The 15,595-nt window shown below is 37.3% G+C and overlaps 1 protein-coding gene across 4 annotated transcripts in view; it reads right to left on the bottom strand.

Moving 5' to 3' along the window:
- Positions 1-5,323, bottom strand: part of FRMD1 (FERM domain containing 1) — an 84,375-nt gene extending 79,052 nt beyond the window's left edge. Inside the window, exon 1 of one of the 4 annotated variants that reach the window (XM_074309305.1) lies at positions 5,150-5,323. The gene's annotated coding sequence lies outside the window, so the exon portion shown is untranslated. Of the gene's footprint in view, positions 1-4,830; positions 4,968-4,998; positions 5,109-5,149 lie in introns of those variants that run through there. The other 3 variants (XM_074309303.1, XM_074309302.1, XM_074309304.1) reach the window with 3 other exon arrangements.
- Positions 5,324-15,595: the final 10,272 nt, after the last annotated feature.

The following is a 15,595-nucleotide window of genomic DNA, read 5'->3' as shown; positions in this document are numbered from 1 at the left end:
AAGAACCACTGAAGAAGTCAAAAAAGACTTGCCAGCTGATCAGGTGTGAGGGATAGGGTTATGTCAGGACCAAAGAAAATGATGGATTATTAAGTGTTCTGCCACAGTAAATCACTATAACAAATAGGAGCCAGTAATAATATGCCATCGGGAAGTACAACATGACTCAAAGGGTTATGCTATAAAGCAACTTTAGCAATCCAAGGCTGATCTCTAATTGTTGCTGTCACTGACTCAGTAAGCCACCTTAGGCAAGGGTTTGTGTGTTCTTCCAGGCCTGATCCAACCTCTGTGATCTAGTGAACTGAGAAGAACTTGGGTCAGTCTTACCATGGTCCCTATCTGTAACCAGTGCAGAGCAAGATTGTCTGACAGCTATTTGTTTTGTGTTTGGGTTTTTTGTGGGGTTTTGTTTTATTTTGTTTTTTAAGGAGATAGAGAATGGTTAAGTGCCTTAACTTTTGTGGAACCACCAGGCTACCAATTCTCTGTGGAGATGATTCTGCCAATAGCTTCCATTTGTATAGCTGAAACCTTGGAATCAGATGGCTCCCAAATTTTCTGACTCTTACTTGTTGAGTGTCCGTAGGGAAACCATAATCTCACTGAGCCTCAGTCTTTCCACTTATAAAAATGAGAATAACCATAATCACATTACCTACTTCACAAGTTTATTGTGAAGTATGAGCTCTTTGCTGGGGATGCAAAGGGAAAAAGGAAACACTCCTTTCCCTCAAAGAGTTTATATTCTAGGGAGGGATATGAATATATACAAAATATGTACAAAACACACCACCTAGGCAGCTGAGTGGTAGGTACAATGGATAGAGCACAGGTTTGGAATTAGAAAGAGCTGAGTTCAAATGCTGCCTCAGACATGAGAAAGTCAATTTCAGCCTTAGTTTTCTGAACATTAAAATTGAGATAACAAGTTAACATAAGTAAACTGAATTATAAATTTTAAACTACTAGATGAATGCTAGCTATAATTATTACTACTATTAATAAAATAAAGACAAGGAAGCAGCTTGGGAGATCAGAAAAAATTTGCCGAAAACTATGGTGCTTGAACAGTCCTGAAGGAAAGCAGAGGTTCTCAGAAGAAGTGAGGAGGAAATCTATTCCAGGCTTGGAAGGTAGACAAACACAAATAAATGCCCAGGTGACTGAAATGCTATGGGAAATATGGGAAGACTACAATGGTGAGAAAATAGAAATGTTGTGAAGGCCTCTAAATGTCAAACAAAATTCATATTTAAGCCTTGAGGCATTAGAAAGCAACAATAGAATGAAGAGGGTGATTGCCAGTGGGTGCTTTAAGAAAAACACTTTGGTAATAGTGTGGATTGATTGGTTGTAAGAAGCAGAAATCTGAGGCAGGAAGAACAAATAGGAAGCAACTACTATTAGTCCAGGAGAGAGGTGAGGCCTGGGACTAGGGAGGGCTCTGTGGGAGTAGAGAGGAGGGGACAGATGCCATAGTTTTTGCAGAAACTTTGGACAAGAGTCAGCAATTAACTAAATATACAGGGTGAGAGAGAGAGTAAGCAATAAGATTTAATTTCTGAGTAAAAATGAAATTTTTCAAAAGATCTGGGGAGTTGGGTATCTCTGAGGCTCCCTATGTCCCCAAACTGGCTGTGTCTCAGGACTGACTAGACAAGTTTCAACATCACACAGTTGGGCTGCCTCTGAGGCTCAGAAATTCAGTGAGTCACACAGCCTTTCCATTCACTTCACTCCTTCAACATTCTTAAAGCTAAGTCCTGCCAGGTACTGAGATTGATGGGGTGGGGGAATTTTCATTTCCTGTTTTTTTCCCTTCTCTTTCAGCTCTAAAGTTCCATTTACCCAATGGTGAGATCAGAGGAAATCAAGGGGCGTCTTAAGAACTTGAAAGAACCCAACAAATCATTTTGGAGAAAAGTCAGTTTACAGATGGGTAGAGTGAAGCCCAGAAACCCTAACTCCTTCCAAACTTCCCTATTACTATTAGGGACACTGATATGTTCCCATTTCCCCAGACTGGAAACCTTAAATGTCATCTACTCCTTGTTCTCACTCATTAGATGCCACCAATCACTTGCCAAATCTTGTTTCTATCTTCACACCATCTGTGTAGATGCCCCTTTTTCTCCCTTCAAAGAGCTTCCACCCTAAATCAGATTCTCAACTCTCACTTGCACTACTATAATAGTTTTATGAATAGTCTTCATATAAAAGTCTCTCCTGACTCTCCAGGACGTTAGCTTTTAAAGCTCTTCACAACCAGCTCTCTTCCTATCTTTTCATCTTCTTACATTTGATTGCTCTCCATAAACCCTAAGATCCAGCCAGACTGGTCTATGTGCTATTTGGTGGACAAGATGAACCTTCTGTCTCTTTCCTCTGGCTGTCTCCTATCTCTGGAATACCTTCCTTCATCACTTCCATCTCTTTGAATCCTTCCATAGGAGCCTTTTCCTAGCCTTGCACTCAAAAGTTATCTTCTATATACTCTGAATGTATCTTAGCAATGCTATTTCCTCCATTAGAATACAAGTTTTTTTGAGGACAGGGATTATTTTTGCCTTTCCTTGTAATCCTAATATTTAGCAATCAGTAAACACATTCTTGCAGACTGATTGCTGGTGATTGTAGAAGGAGCTAGTAGAGTCAACATTAGAACTGAGGTCCTCTAATTTCAAATCCAGCTCTGTCCTCCACAACACCAATGAAAGACAAATAAAAATCCTAACATAAACCACAGGGAGCTCTGTGTCCAGAGCCCTGGATGATGCACTTAGCTTGCAGCATGACCCTAGGTGAATCACTTAGCTACTAGCTTGGTAGAGGAGAGAAAACCCTGGAATTGAGCCAGATATGTAGGTTGAATCCCAGATCAGATCTATTAAATCACTTAATCAGACACTAGTTTCCTTATTTAGAAAACTGTAAGGATCAAATGAAAAAACTTGTTAAGAGGCATATATTAGCTCTTATCACTCTCTTCCATAAAAATGGCCTCAGTCTTTAGAAAATACTCAAGGAACATTCCCAAGATAAGTGAGATACATATAAAACATACCACAAAAGGAAACAAGCCAAATCTATTCCAACAAACAGGCAGGTCTCCTTATCTGTATACACTGCAGGGACAGACCCACCTCCCAAACAAAACCTCAAGATCACCTACCAACAAGCTCAGACAAAAGACAGAATGGCCTCTGCCTGACTTTTACTGTATTTAAATAGAAACAATTTGTGATTTGCAAAGTGGGATGATTCATCAAAAGCTTTCTATCTCTTTCTTTAAAAGCTTTAAATTTTCCTGGCGGTCCTGACCCCCATCCAAACTGGAATCTGAGTTTAATTCTTCAGGTAGAACCTATTGGAGATTAATTAATCAGGAAGGGTCAAAAGAAGGAGTCAGATGCTTAATTTAAGGTCAAATAATATTCCTGAAGACTTTAAGGGCCTTTAAGTCTTCAGGTAGATAGTCAAAGCTATCACTTATTTCATTTAATCTTCTGAAGACTTTCACCATAGTAACTTTTAGCTTACCCATCAAAAACAAAACAAAAACCAAAAAACCTCCCCCAACTCACTTTTTCTCTAATTTAACCTCCCTCCCTTTTAGTTAAGGTTTTTTTTTTTTTTTTTTTTTTTTTTTTAAGGAAAAAAGGAAGACTTCTTAAAAGACTATACAGCTGAAGAATCATTTAAAGCAACATTTCTTCTCACTCCCAATTTCAGAAAAATCTTTAACCGGGATACATCTTATGCCTCTGTGTTCTAATTTGAATAATCCACCAAGTTGGCAAACAGTTCTTTTTATTTTGTAGAGAAGGTATTATTAAAGATCCTGTCTTTTGGTCATATTTTAAGTTCAACAAGAATTGCCTAGAGGGGATAGTTCGAAAAGACAGTTAAAAACTCAGATGGCTGGGAAAAGGGCTGATGGATGACATTTCCCCCTTTTTCCCCCTTTTCTTCAACCGACAATGACCCACCACTAAATTTAGAGTGGATATGAGTAAATTCCAAATAGTGCAAATGGAGTTTTCCTTCTTGCGATGAGAATAACCTTTAAGTTCCGAAAATTTTCTAAGGGCCAACACTCTTCCCCGACCCACTTTTCTAGACATCCCGGAAAAGAGCCGTGGAAGTGTGATTGTTATCTGAGAAAAAAACTAAAGATAGACGTCTCCTATCCCTTGTAATTCCAATCCAAGCACAATTTGAGCCATCAGTTAACTATCTACTATCATCAGCACAACGCAGATCAAGTGCAGATAGTGAGTTCGGGTGGAGAGGGGCTCTCACAAACCCTAAGAAGCATCGCCCAGGAAAAAGAAACGTAGTGACCCCAAGGAAGTACAGCAATCTCATCCCTCACGTTATTACGAACACGCTAGTAATCTATATCTTGGCTATAAATAATAAAGTACCAGCAGGAGAGAACACATAAGGGATAGGACTTCTCGGAGCTAACTCTTCTACTCACGATGAGAGAGCTTTGGAGAAAATCCTTCAATAACTTGCCCTGTCGGTCAGATCGAGACTTCGGTAAATAGATACCCAATGCAAATAGTGGAGTCAAGCCCCCAAACGCTAATAATTACACACAGAGATGATGTCCGGGTGCTCTATATCCAGAGACACACAAGGGGATGGACACACATGGACACACACACACACACACACACACACACACAGACACACACAGCAAGAGAGGCAGAGACGGCGAGAGATAGGCGTCGGCCACAATACCACAAATGTCTTGGGAGAGAGAACTTGTGGCATCTCCGGCCAGCAACTCGTGGCTATGGCTGGCCCTTTAATACTTACACCTGGCAGCTCCCCCGGGAACGCGAGGCTGGAACTCCAACTCGACTCTTACAGCCGTAGCTCAAGAGCAGGGGACCCCAGCGCAGAAGGGACGCCGAGCACGGCTGAGATCCGAGCAGGATTGGCTCCTGAGCTGTTCGCGACCCCAGAGCAATCCTTTAAACTCACCTGGGCTTCTCCTCTGCTCACGAGCTAGTCAATCACTCAAGCAAGCAAGCAAGTTATCCAGCCCTTCCAAGGGAGAGGGGAGGGAGGAGAGAGGGGCGGGGGCTGAGCAGTGGCTCTTCATATGGAAGTTCAAAACAAGAAACCTACTCACCTCTTAACTCCAGATCACGCCGGTCCTTCCCTAAATGTTCCCGCAGGTAGGGGTCCGCAAAGAAAGGGACTAGAGAAGCTGGCTAGGTTCGGAGACGTGAACTCTTTAGCGTCTCCTTCTCACCTCCTCCCGGAGGATAGGACTCTCCCACCCCCCCGGCTGATTGTTGTAAACACACAGCGAATGGGGCTTTGTTGCCTTCTCAATGGAACCACGTGGAGAGGCGGGTCGAACTCATAGTAATTCCTGGGAGAGTGACTCAATCCTACCGCACTCGATTGGCCCCGGCGGGTGGAGCGTGAGGGGTCTCGCTCCTTCCTCCCATTGGGGGTTGGTCGAACTCCTTCTTTGGAGCTTTTGAGGGGATGTGCGAGGATTGAGTGAGTTTAAAACTATTGAGTTCTGGGCGGATTCCCTCTGTCTTTTGTTCAGCTCCCTTTACTGGGCTAAACTGTAGAAAGTGCTCGGTAGCGGATACCGAAAACCTCAACTCCCTGAGAAAAGCGCATCATCATTTGGGGTACTGTGGGAACTGCTCCACTAAGTTGGATAAACTGTGTAAAGTGATTTACAAACCTTAGATCATAGAAATGCGAGCTATTATCACTTTGTTGGTCTAATTCTGTATAAGCAGAATTTACCATTTTTATTTACTCAGTTCGCAATATACGACTTCCTATAAACTGCAATATTTCACCCCATCTCTTCTCATTGACTTTATATTTTCTGTGAGGTCTATAAGTCATCTATACTACTGCATACATAGATATGCGAATAGCTATACAAATAAGTATTTGGAGGCTCGGCTAGTCGAGAAACTGCTAAATACAAAGGAAATCTCTCATTTGAGCTTTTCAAGTCAGCATGCATTGATTATGCGTTTACTGTGTGTCCCATACTGGGTGCAGTGTAGGGAATTCGAAGAAAGGCAAAAAACAAGCCTTATTCTCAAAGTAACTCAACCTAGTGAGGGGAATTCTAATCCAAACAATTTACATACAGGAGACGAAGAAATTTCAGAGGGAATTTTGAGCTGCATAGTTCGGTTACGTCGAACTCTTCTTGGCCCTATTTGGGATTTTCTTAGTAAAGATAATAGGAGTGGTTTGCCAAGAACTCCTGTTCATTGTACAAACAGGGTTTGTAAACAGAAGCAAATAGGATTAAGTGACTTGCCCAGGATCACTTAACTAGTAAGTATCTGAAGACAGATTTAAACTAATTAGCTTGCCCTTGATTTTAAATACATTTTGTATTTAGTTATCTTTTACAAATGGAGTCTCCAAAAAGAATATAAAGTCCTTTATTGTAGGAATTGTTTTGTTTCAGTCTTGGTATTATTGCCAGCTCAAAGAACTCTGCAAATAAGCAGGTACTTAAAAAATGCTAGCAGACATATATATATATTATACCTAGGATATACTATAAGATATTTAATATGTATGGGAATGCCTGCCATCTAGGGGAGGGGATGGAGGGAACAAGGGGGAAAACTTGGAACAGAAGAGAGTACAAGGTATAATGTTGTAAAAAAAAAAAAAAATACCTATGCATATGTACTGTCAAAAAATGTTATAATTATAAATATTAATAAAAAAAACTAAATTGAGAAAAAAACTAAATCATAATAAAACTGGAAAAAAATGCTAGCAGAAACAAATCTCTAAAAGCTTAAACCTACTTTTGTTGGTCATTTTCTTTGTGAACATGTACTAATTGTCTACTAAGTGCACAAGAACTATTCTGGGCACTTGTAGGATACAAAGACAAAAGGGAAAAAAAAAAGAAATCTTTGTCTTCAAGGAGCATACATTCCTTTGAGGGGTAACTGCTAGTACTTTCGATCTAGGTGGACAGTGGGTTAATATTTGGGGGAAGGCGTGAAAAGCCTATAGTTCTGGGAAGGAAGCAAGGAAGTCTTCCCTGTGGGAAGCAAAAAGGGGCTATATCCCATGCAAGGGGGGGATGGGGTGGCATGGGGTGTGTGCCACTTGAGCAAAGGTCTGGAAGAGGAAGGTGGAACAACCAGTCAAGGGAAAAGCTAATGAGCCGGCTGAACTGGAATGGAGGATTTGTAAAGTAAAATAGTGTAATCTGAATTAAGAATGGAAAGATAGGTGGGGGCCACACTCTGAAAGGACAGAATCAACCACAAACTAAGATCCGGATAGTTTCATTTGCAATTCATAATCTATGAATTGTAGATAAGGTGACAAAATGATGTTCTATCAAAGGGTAATATGATAAAAATATGGAATAATTTCAATAATTTTTATCTAAAATACAGTAATTATAAGAGTACTTTAAAAATGGTTTGCTTAAAAAAAAAAAAAACTATAAGTAAGAGTGGGGATTTAAATGCACTTAAGTTCAGTCTCACTTAACCACAACAACAAAGCAATTCACTTGCAAATAAAAGCTTGGTACCAAGAATTTTACCCAAGCCCCCCACAAGCCTTTTTAATGCAAAGAATCTCTTTGAATACCTGACAATTTACAATGCACTACCATTGGAATTTCGAGTAGTTATAAGTTAGTGTAAAGCAGCTTCTGGCAATGTCACTTAATAGCGGTATGACCTTGGCCTAGTCTCTCAGTTTGGGAGAGGTTTTGGTTTCCATATCTGGAAAAGGAAGAATTAGGGCTAACTAATAGTGTTATTCTCTCTTATCCAACCATTCAAACAACCCCGGGAGTCAAGTGTTTTGTGTATGTTTAGGACTTCTTTGGCAGTTTGACCTAATAAAGGCCATCTCAATTTTTATTCCTTATATTCATAAATGAATTAAATTTCATTTCTGTGTTAATGTAAATAAAGATATGGGTTTTTTCTGTCTGTAGGTCCATCCCTCCCCTGAAGTCTGACTATTAGAGTCATAGGAGCATTATTTTTTTAAGCTTCACAGATAAATTGGGCATAGTTATTGAACCTTAGAATGCATTTGTTAAAACTATTTCAAGCATTCATTAATGAGGAAATTGAAACTTAGGGTGATCAATTCAATTTAATAATAATTTATTAAGCACCTATTAAATGCAACACAGTATACTAGATGCAGAGAAGGCAAACCAAATAAGACCATATTTGTAAATGGTTCTATAAACTTAAAACTATTGCTATTAATAAAAACATAGTATATAATTACAATGTAACACCTTCATTTCCTCTGACACTTTCTTCTAGAAGAAAGTGATAATCACATTCACAATTTAGAATTGTGTTTAATAGTGGTATCTGTAGTTAAATCTTTCCAACTTCCAGAGAACAAAAGTCCTAGTCTAGGTAGTTATAAGCTATAGTACTTTTAACAAAATTCTTCAAAGAAGACCACCTACTAGATAAAAAGTGGTGACAATAATAATCACTTTAAGTTAAGTGTGGAGGACTCATGGTTGGACACTCCCCAAGGACCATGCCCAAGGGAGACCGGATCCTTTTCCGAAGTCAAGATAGTGGGTGGGGTCAAGAGCCAGTTCCAATGCTTCGGGAGCCTGGAAGTTATCCCTCCTTAAGGGGAGACAATCTTCAGCTATTCCATCAAGAGAGGAGGATTGTTTCCCATAATCCTTGAGTTTCAAATTCTGCCTAGGAAACATGAAGCATCCCCTTAGTTATCTTTTCAGGCCCAAATGCCAAGGGGCTTTCTGGTCTTTTGTATCTGTAGGTCAGGAAAGGTTCTGGGGCCATGTTCCCTCTGCAGAACAAGGTATCAGCTTTCAGATGTTTCTAAAAAAAACATCTGAGCATGTCGCTTAGACTAGCAAATAGAATATTAAGTCTTGGCTGAGGCAAACACTATTATGACTCCCCACCAATGTCTAGCTGAAGCCTCAGAGTGGTGTTGTTCTTAGTGTGGTCCTTCATTTTCCCTAGAGGATCAGTGACATCAGGGGTGATATCTTGACTTATCCACAAATTGGATTTAAATGAGACAAAGTTGTATGAAGTCATTAGCCTCACTTTCACTTCCAGACTTGCAAATCCTGTGGTTTAACAGAGAAGAACCTTACTAAAAATTCCACTGACTCACTGATAAATACAATTTTATTTTAAATTCTTTCAAGAGAGAGTATCTAAACTAGCAGGCACACTCTTGAAGTTCAAAAGCATAGACTTTTATTCCCTGTCCCAAAAAGTAAGGCCTTCTCTTTCTCCCCAGAAGTCACTGCCTATGGAAAGCACCTAATTCTTGCATGTGGGTATAAATCCCCAGTACTGATTGTATCTTCCATTGCCTTTCACTTTATTTGGGTGTAAAAAAAAAAAAGATAGAAAAAAAAGTCTGACTTCCCTCTATAAGTTTGCTTTACATTATTCCATATCAGCCTAGTTTTTAGGCTTCATTAATCTGATTTTGAGCTTTTTATTTAATTCTGTGGAAACTATATTCTCATCCAACTCTCACAAGGTGAGACAAAAGTCAAGACAAGGTCCTGGAATGCAGTAGATAGCCTTATTGTCTTTGATGTCTGAATGTGTGGGATGGATTATTAGACCCTTCTTCCCCCTTACCCAAATTGACTTCTCTGAGGGATCTGGTACAAACAGAAAGTCTTTATTCATTTCCTTCAAGAAGCAAGCAGCAAAGTTGCTGGGCAGTTCAGCAAGGTGTGTGGCATAGTACAGAAGCAGAAGCTGATTTATATAGCCGAAAAAAATTGGGGGTTCACCCCCTTATCCAGTTGATTTTTAAATTCATTAAATGTTTTGAATCTTCAGAAACAGAAAGGAGTTATTGACCAATGAGGAACAATACCTCCTTATGTGGGATGAGCAGTGCTGACCTGGCAGTACAGAATCTGCTTCATGTTCACTTGACTTCCTGAAATTGAGGTCTGGGATCTGCTCTACTTTACACTACCATCTCCCAAGAAACTTCATTTATTCTATTCATAACCAATCTTTAAGTTTTCCACAATGCCTGCTTCAGCCTCTCCCCATGGCTATTTGAATATCTGCCCATTCTGCCAAAAAAAAAAAAAAAAAAAAAAAAGTCTTCATAGGCTTGGAGGAGACATTTTCCTTACTCACTAATGGATTTGAGACCTGTTAATGACTCACAACCTGATGAGATAGTTTTTACTTAGATGTGGACTACAGCTTCTTGGAGCTACAGGTGAGAGCTGAGTGATACTAGAGAGCAAAGATAGAGAAGCACCCCTGAAAAGAGCTCAGCAAAGCCTCTCACAAGAGGCACTAGTTCTCCCTCAAAACATCAAGAAAAAAAAATTCATAACTGAAAAAAGTAAAATTCAATTAAAAAAATGTTTGAAAAGTAGCCTTTCTCCTTGCCAAAACAAACTCTTCTACATACATCCTTGATCTTATTCCCTCTTGTCTTTAGCAAATTGCCCCCGCTGTTATTCTATTTCTCTTATATTTTGTCTTTCCCTGTCTACTGGCTGTTTCTCCGCTTCTGACAAAGGCAACCATGTCTTTATGCTCAAGAAACAAAAAAACAAAAAAATTTTTTTATCCCCATTATTATCCTATTTCTCTCTTTCCTTTAATAACTAAACTCTCTGAGGAAGTCATCTACATTCAGTACTTCCACTTCCTTTCCAATCATTCTATTCTTCAATCTGGCTTCTGGCCTCATGATTCAACAGACATTAATCTCTTCAAAATCATCAATAATTTCTTAATTGCCGAATCTAATTGTCTTTTCTAAATCCTCATCCTTCTTGACTTCTCTGCATTTTTGGACACTGTCAATTACCCTCTTTTCTCAGATACTATCTCCTCTGTAGGTTTTTATGACACTGCTCTCTTCTGTTTTTTTTTTCCTACTTTTCTTAGTCTAATCTCCTGTACTAGATCTTCATCCAAATTGTACCCTCTGACTGTGGATTCCCCCCAATCTTCTCCCTTCTTCTTTCTACCCCATTTATTACTTTACTTGGTGATCTCATAGTCTCTATAAATTTAGTTATCATCTGTATTCAGATGATTCTTAGATCTCTACCTAGCTCTACTTTCTCTGCTGAGTTCCAAACATCTCTAGTTGTCTCCTAGACATTTCAAACTGACTGTTCTATTGATGAAGTCCTGAGTGGGATTGATGGAGAAAGATTGAAATACTAATAAGATTGCCCTGAGGCAAGCAGAAAGGGCATTGATGGTAATCAATTCAACCTTCTTCAAGTGATCAGTTCAATCTTCTTCTATGAAGGTCATGGGTAGTGTCACCTTGCTGTGTCCAGTGAGAAATCCAAGTTATGTCAAATCCCCAAAGTTTAATTTCCCCAATAAATCTGTCCATGGTTCACTCCATCTTTGCTGAACCCCATTTGGGTTAAACCTGCCACTGATTCTTCTTGTGGTATCTTTCTCCTTACCCCATCATTACCATGTCTCATGGTGTCTTTCTCCTTATAGTTAACTAACTCTTTTAGGGTGCTAAACCCCTCTATAGATTTAGCCTACCAGTCAATGGCATATTCTCATGGCATATTCCTTCAATGGATTCTTTGAAACTCCTTTCCTTGGTAATCCTATTGCTCTCCCAAATATATATATGTATATTTATCATGCCTGGTGTCTATTGTATCTCTTCATTTTGACTGTAATCTCTTCTTTTTTTATTATTATAGTTTTTATTTACAAGATATATATATGGGTATTTTTCAGTATTGACAATTACAAAATCTTTTGTTCCAACTTTTCCCCTCCTTCCTCTCACTCCCTCCCCTAAATGGCAGGTAGTCCAATACATGTTAAATATGTTAGAGTATATGTTAAATCCAATATATGTATACATATTTATACAGTTATCTTGCTGCACAAGAAAAATCAGATCTAGAAAGAAAGAAAAATAACCTGAGAAGGAAAACACAAATGCAAGTAACAATAACAGAAAGAGTGGAAATGTTATGTTGTGGTCCACATTCATTTCCCAAAGTTCTCTCTCTGGATGTAGCTGATTTTCTTAATTACTGACCAATTTGGAACTGGTTTGAATCATCTCATTATTGAAGAGAGCCACATCCATCAGAGTTGATCATCGTATAATCTTGTTGTTGCAGTGTATAATGATCTCCTGTTTCTGCTCATTTCACTTAGCATTGATTCATATAAGTGTTTCCAGGCCTTCCTGAAATCATCCTGCTGGTCATTTCTTATAGAACAATAGCATTCCATAACATTCATATACCACAATTTATTCAGCCATTCTCCAATTGATAGGCATCCATTCAATTTCCAGTTTCTAGCCACTACAAAAAGGGCAGCCACAAACGTTTTTACACATGTGGGTCCCTTTCCCTTCTTTAAGATCTCTTTGGGATATAAGCACAGTAATAACACTGCTGGGTGCACAGTTTGATAACTTTTTGAGCATAGTTCCAAATTGCTTTCTTGAATTCATTCACAATTCTACCAATAATGTATTAATGTCCCAGTTTTCCCACATCCTCTCCAACATTCATCATTATCTTTTCCTGTCATCTTAGCCAATCTAAGAAGTGTGTAGTGGTATCTCAGAGTGGTCTTAATTTGCATTTATTTGATCAATAATGATTTGGAGTGCCTTTTCATATGACTAGAAATAATTTCAATTTCTTCATCTGAAAATTGTCTGTTCATATCCTTCGACCATTTATCAATTGGAGAATGGCTTGATTTTTTATAAATTTAAGTCAATTTTCTATATATTTTAGAAATGAGGCCTTTATCAGAACCTTTGAATATAAAAATACTTACCCATTTCATTGCTTCCCTTTTAATCTTGTCTGCATTAGTTTTGTTTGTACAAAAACTTTTTTACTTAATATAATCAAAATTTTCTATTTTGTGATCAATAATGATCTCTAGTTCTTCTTTGGTCATAAATCCCTTCCTCCTCCACAGGTCTGAGAGTTAAACTATCCTATGTTCTTCCAATTTATTTATAATCTTATTATTTATGTGTAGATCATGAACCCATTTTGACTTTATCTTGGTATATGGTGTTAAGTATGGTTCAATACCTAGTTTCGGCCATATAGTTTCAAATTTTCCCAGCAGTTTTTGTCAAATAGTGAGTTCTTATCCTGAAATCTGGGGTCTTTGGATTTGTCAAACACTAGATTGCTATAGTTATTGACTATTTTGTCCTGTGAACCTATTCAATTGATCAACTAGTCTATTTCTTAGCCAATACCAAATAGTTTTGGTGACTGCTGCTTTATAATATAGTTTTAGATCTAGTACAGCTAGGATACCTTCATTTGATTTTTTTCCCCATTAGTTCCCTTGAAAGTCTTGACCTTTTGTTTTTCCGGATGAATTTTGTTGTTATTTTTTCTGTCATTAAAATAGTTTTTTGGCAGTCTGATTTGCAAAGCACTAAATAAATAGATTAGTTTAGGTCATATTGTCATCTTTATTATATTTGCTTGATCTATCCAAGAGCACTTAATATTTTTCCAATTGTTTAAATCTGACTTTATTTGTGTGGAAAGTGTTTTGTCGTTCTGCTCAGTTCCTGACTTTCCCTTGGCAGAGAGATTCCCAAATTTTTTATACTATTGGCAGTTATTTTAAATGGAATTTCTCTTTGTATCTCTTGCTGTTGGATTTTGTTAGTGATGTATAAAAATGCTGATGATTTATGTAGACTTGTATCTTGCAACTTTGCTAAAGTTGTGTATTATTTCTAATAGTTTTTTTTAATGGATTCTCTGGGATTCTCTAAATATACCATCATATCATCTGCAAAGAGTGATAATTTGGTTTCCCCATTACCTACTCTAATTCCTTTAATCTCTTTTTCATCTCTTATTGCTGAAGCTAGCATTTTTAATACAATATTGAATAGTAATGGTGATAATGGCCAACTTTGTTTCACTCCTGTTCTTACTGGGAATGGTTCCAATTTATCACCATTACATATGATGCTTACTGATGGTTTTAAATAAATGCTACTGACTATTTTAAGGAAAAGTCCATTTATTCCTATATACTCTAGTGTTTTTAATATGAATCGGTGTTGGATTTTATCAAATACGTTTTTTGCATCTATTGAAATGATCATATGGTTTTTGTTAACTTGGTTATTGATATAGTCAATTATGCTAATAGTTTTCCTAATATTGAACCAGCCTTGCATTCCTGGCATAATTCCTACTTGGTAATGGTGTATTATCCTGGGGATGATTTTCTGTAATTTCTTTGATAATATTTTATTTTATATTTTTGCATCAATATTCATTAGGGAGATTGGTCTATAATTTTCTTTTTCCATTTTCATCCTACCTGATTTAGGTATTAGTACCATGTCTGTGTCATAAAGGAATTTGGTAGGACTACTTTATTCCCTATTTTTTCAAATAGTTTTTATAGTATTAGGGTTAATTGTTCTTTAAATGTTTGGTAGAATTCACATATAAATCCATCTGGTCCTGGGGATTTTTTCTTAGGGAGTTGATTGATAGTTTGTTTTATTTCTTTTTTCTGAAATAGGACTATTTAAGCAATTTACTTCCTCCTCTGTTAATCTGAGCAACCTATATTTTTGTAGGTATTCATCCATTTCACTTAGGTTATCAAATTTATTGACATAAAATTGGGCAAAGTAATACCTAATTATTGCTTTAATTTCTGTTTCATTAGTAGAAAGTTCTTCTTTTCATTTTTAAGACTAATAATTTGATTTTCCTCTTTCCTTTTTCTCATCAAATTTACCAAAGATTTATCTATTTTGTTGATTTTTTTGTAAAACAAACTCTTAGTTTTATTTACTAATTCAATACTTTTTTTTTTTTTTTACTTTCAATTTTATTAATCTCTCCTTTTATTTTTAGAATTTCAAGTATAGTATTTGATTGGGGGTTTTAATTTGCTCTTTTTCTAGCTTTTTTAGTTGCAAGCCCAATTCACTGATCTTCTCTTTCATTATTTTATGCAAGTAAGCCTCTGGAGATATAAAATTTCCCCTTATTACCACTTTGGCTGCATCCCATAAATTTTGGTATGCCCTTTCATTATTGTCATTCTCTTGGGTGAAATTATTAATTGTGTATATGATTTGCTGTTTCACCCATTCATTTTTTAGGATGAGATTATTTAGTTTCCAATTACTTTTTGGTCTATTTTCCCCTGGCTTTTTATTGAATGCCGTTTTTATTGCATTATGATCTGAAAAGAATGCATTTACTATTTCTGCCTTTCTGCAACTGATTTTGAGGTCTTTATGTCCTACTATATGGTCAATTTTTGTATAGGTTCCATGAGCTGCTAAGAAGAAAGTGTACTCCTTTTTGTCTCCATTTAGTTTTCTCCAGAGATCTATCATACCTAACTTTTCTAGTATTCTATTTATCTCTTTTAACTTCTGTCTTATTTATTTTGTGGTTTCACTTATTTAGTTATGAAAGTGCAAGGTTGAAATCTCCCACTATTATAGTTTTGCTGTCTCTTTCTTCTTGAAGCTCTCTTAATTTCTCCTTTAGGAATTTAGATGCCAT

The sequence above is a fragment of the Sminthopsis crassicaudata genome, chromosome 4, assembly GCF_048593235.1.
Source record: "Sminthopsis crassicaudata isolate SCR6 chromosome 4, ASM4859323v1, whole genome shotgun sequence".
NCBI classification, from domain to species: domain Eukaryota; kingdom Metazoa; phylum Chordata; class Mammalia; order Dasyuromorphia; family Dasyuridae; genus Sminthopsis; species Sminthopsis crassicaudata.
The sequence above is the reverse complement of the archived record's forward strand: the minus strand, read 5'-3'. Positions and strand labels throughout refer to the sequence as shown.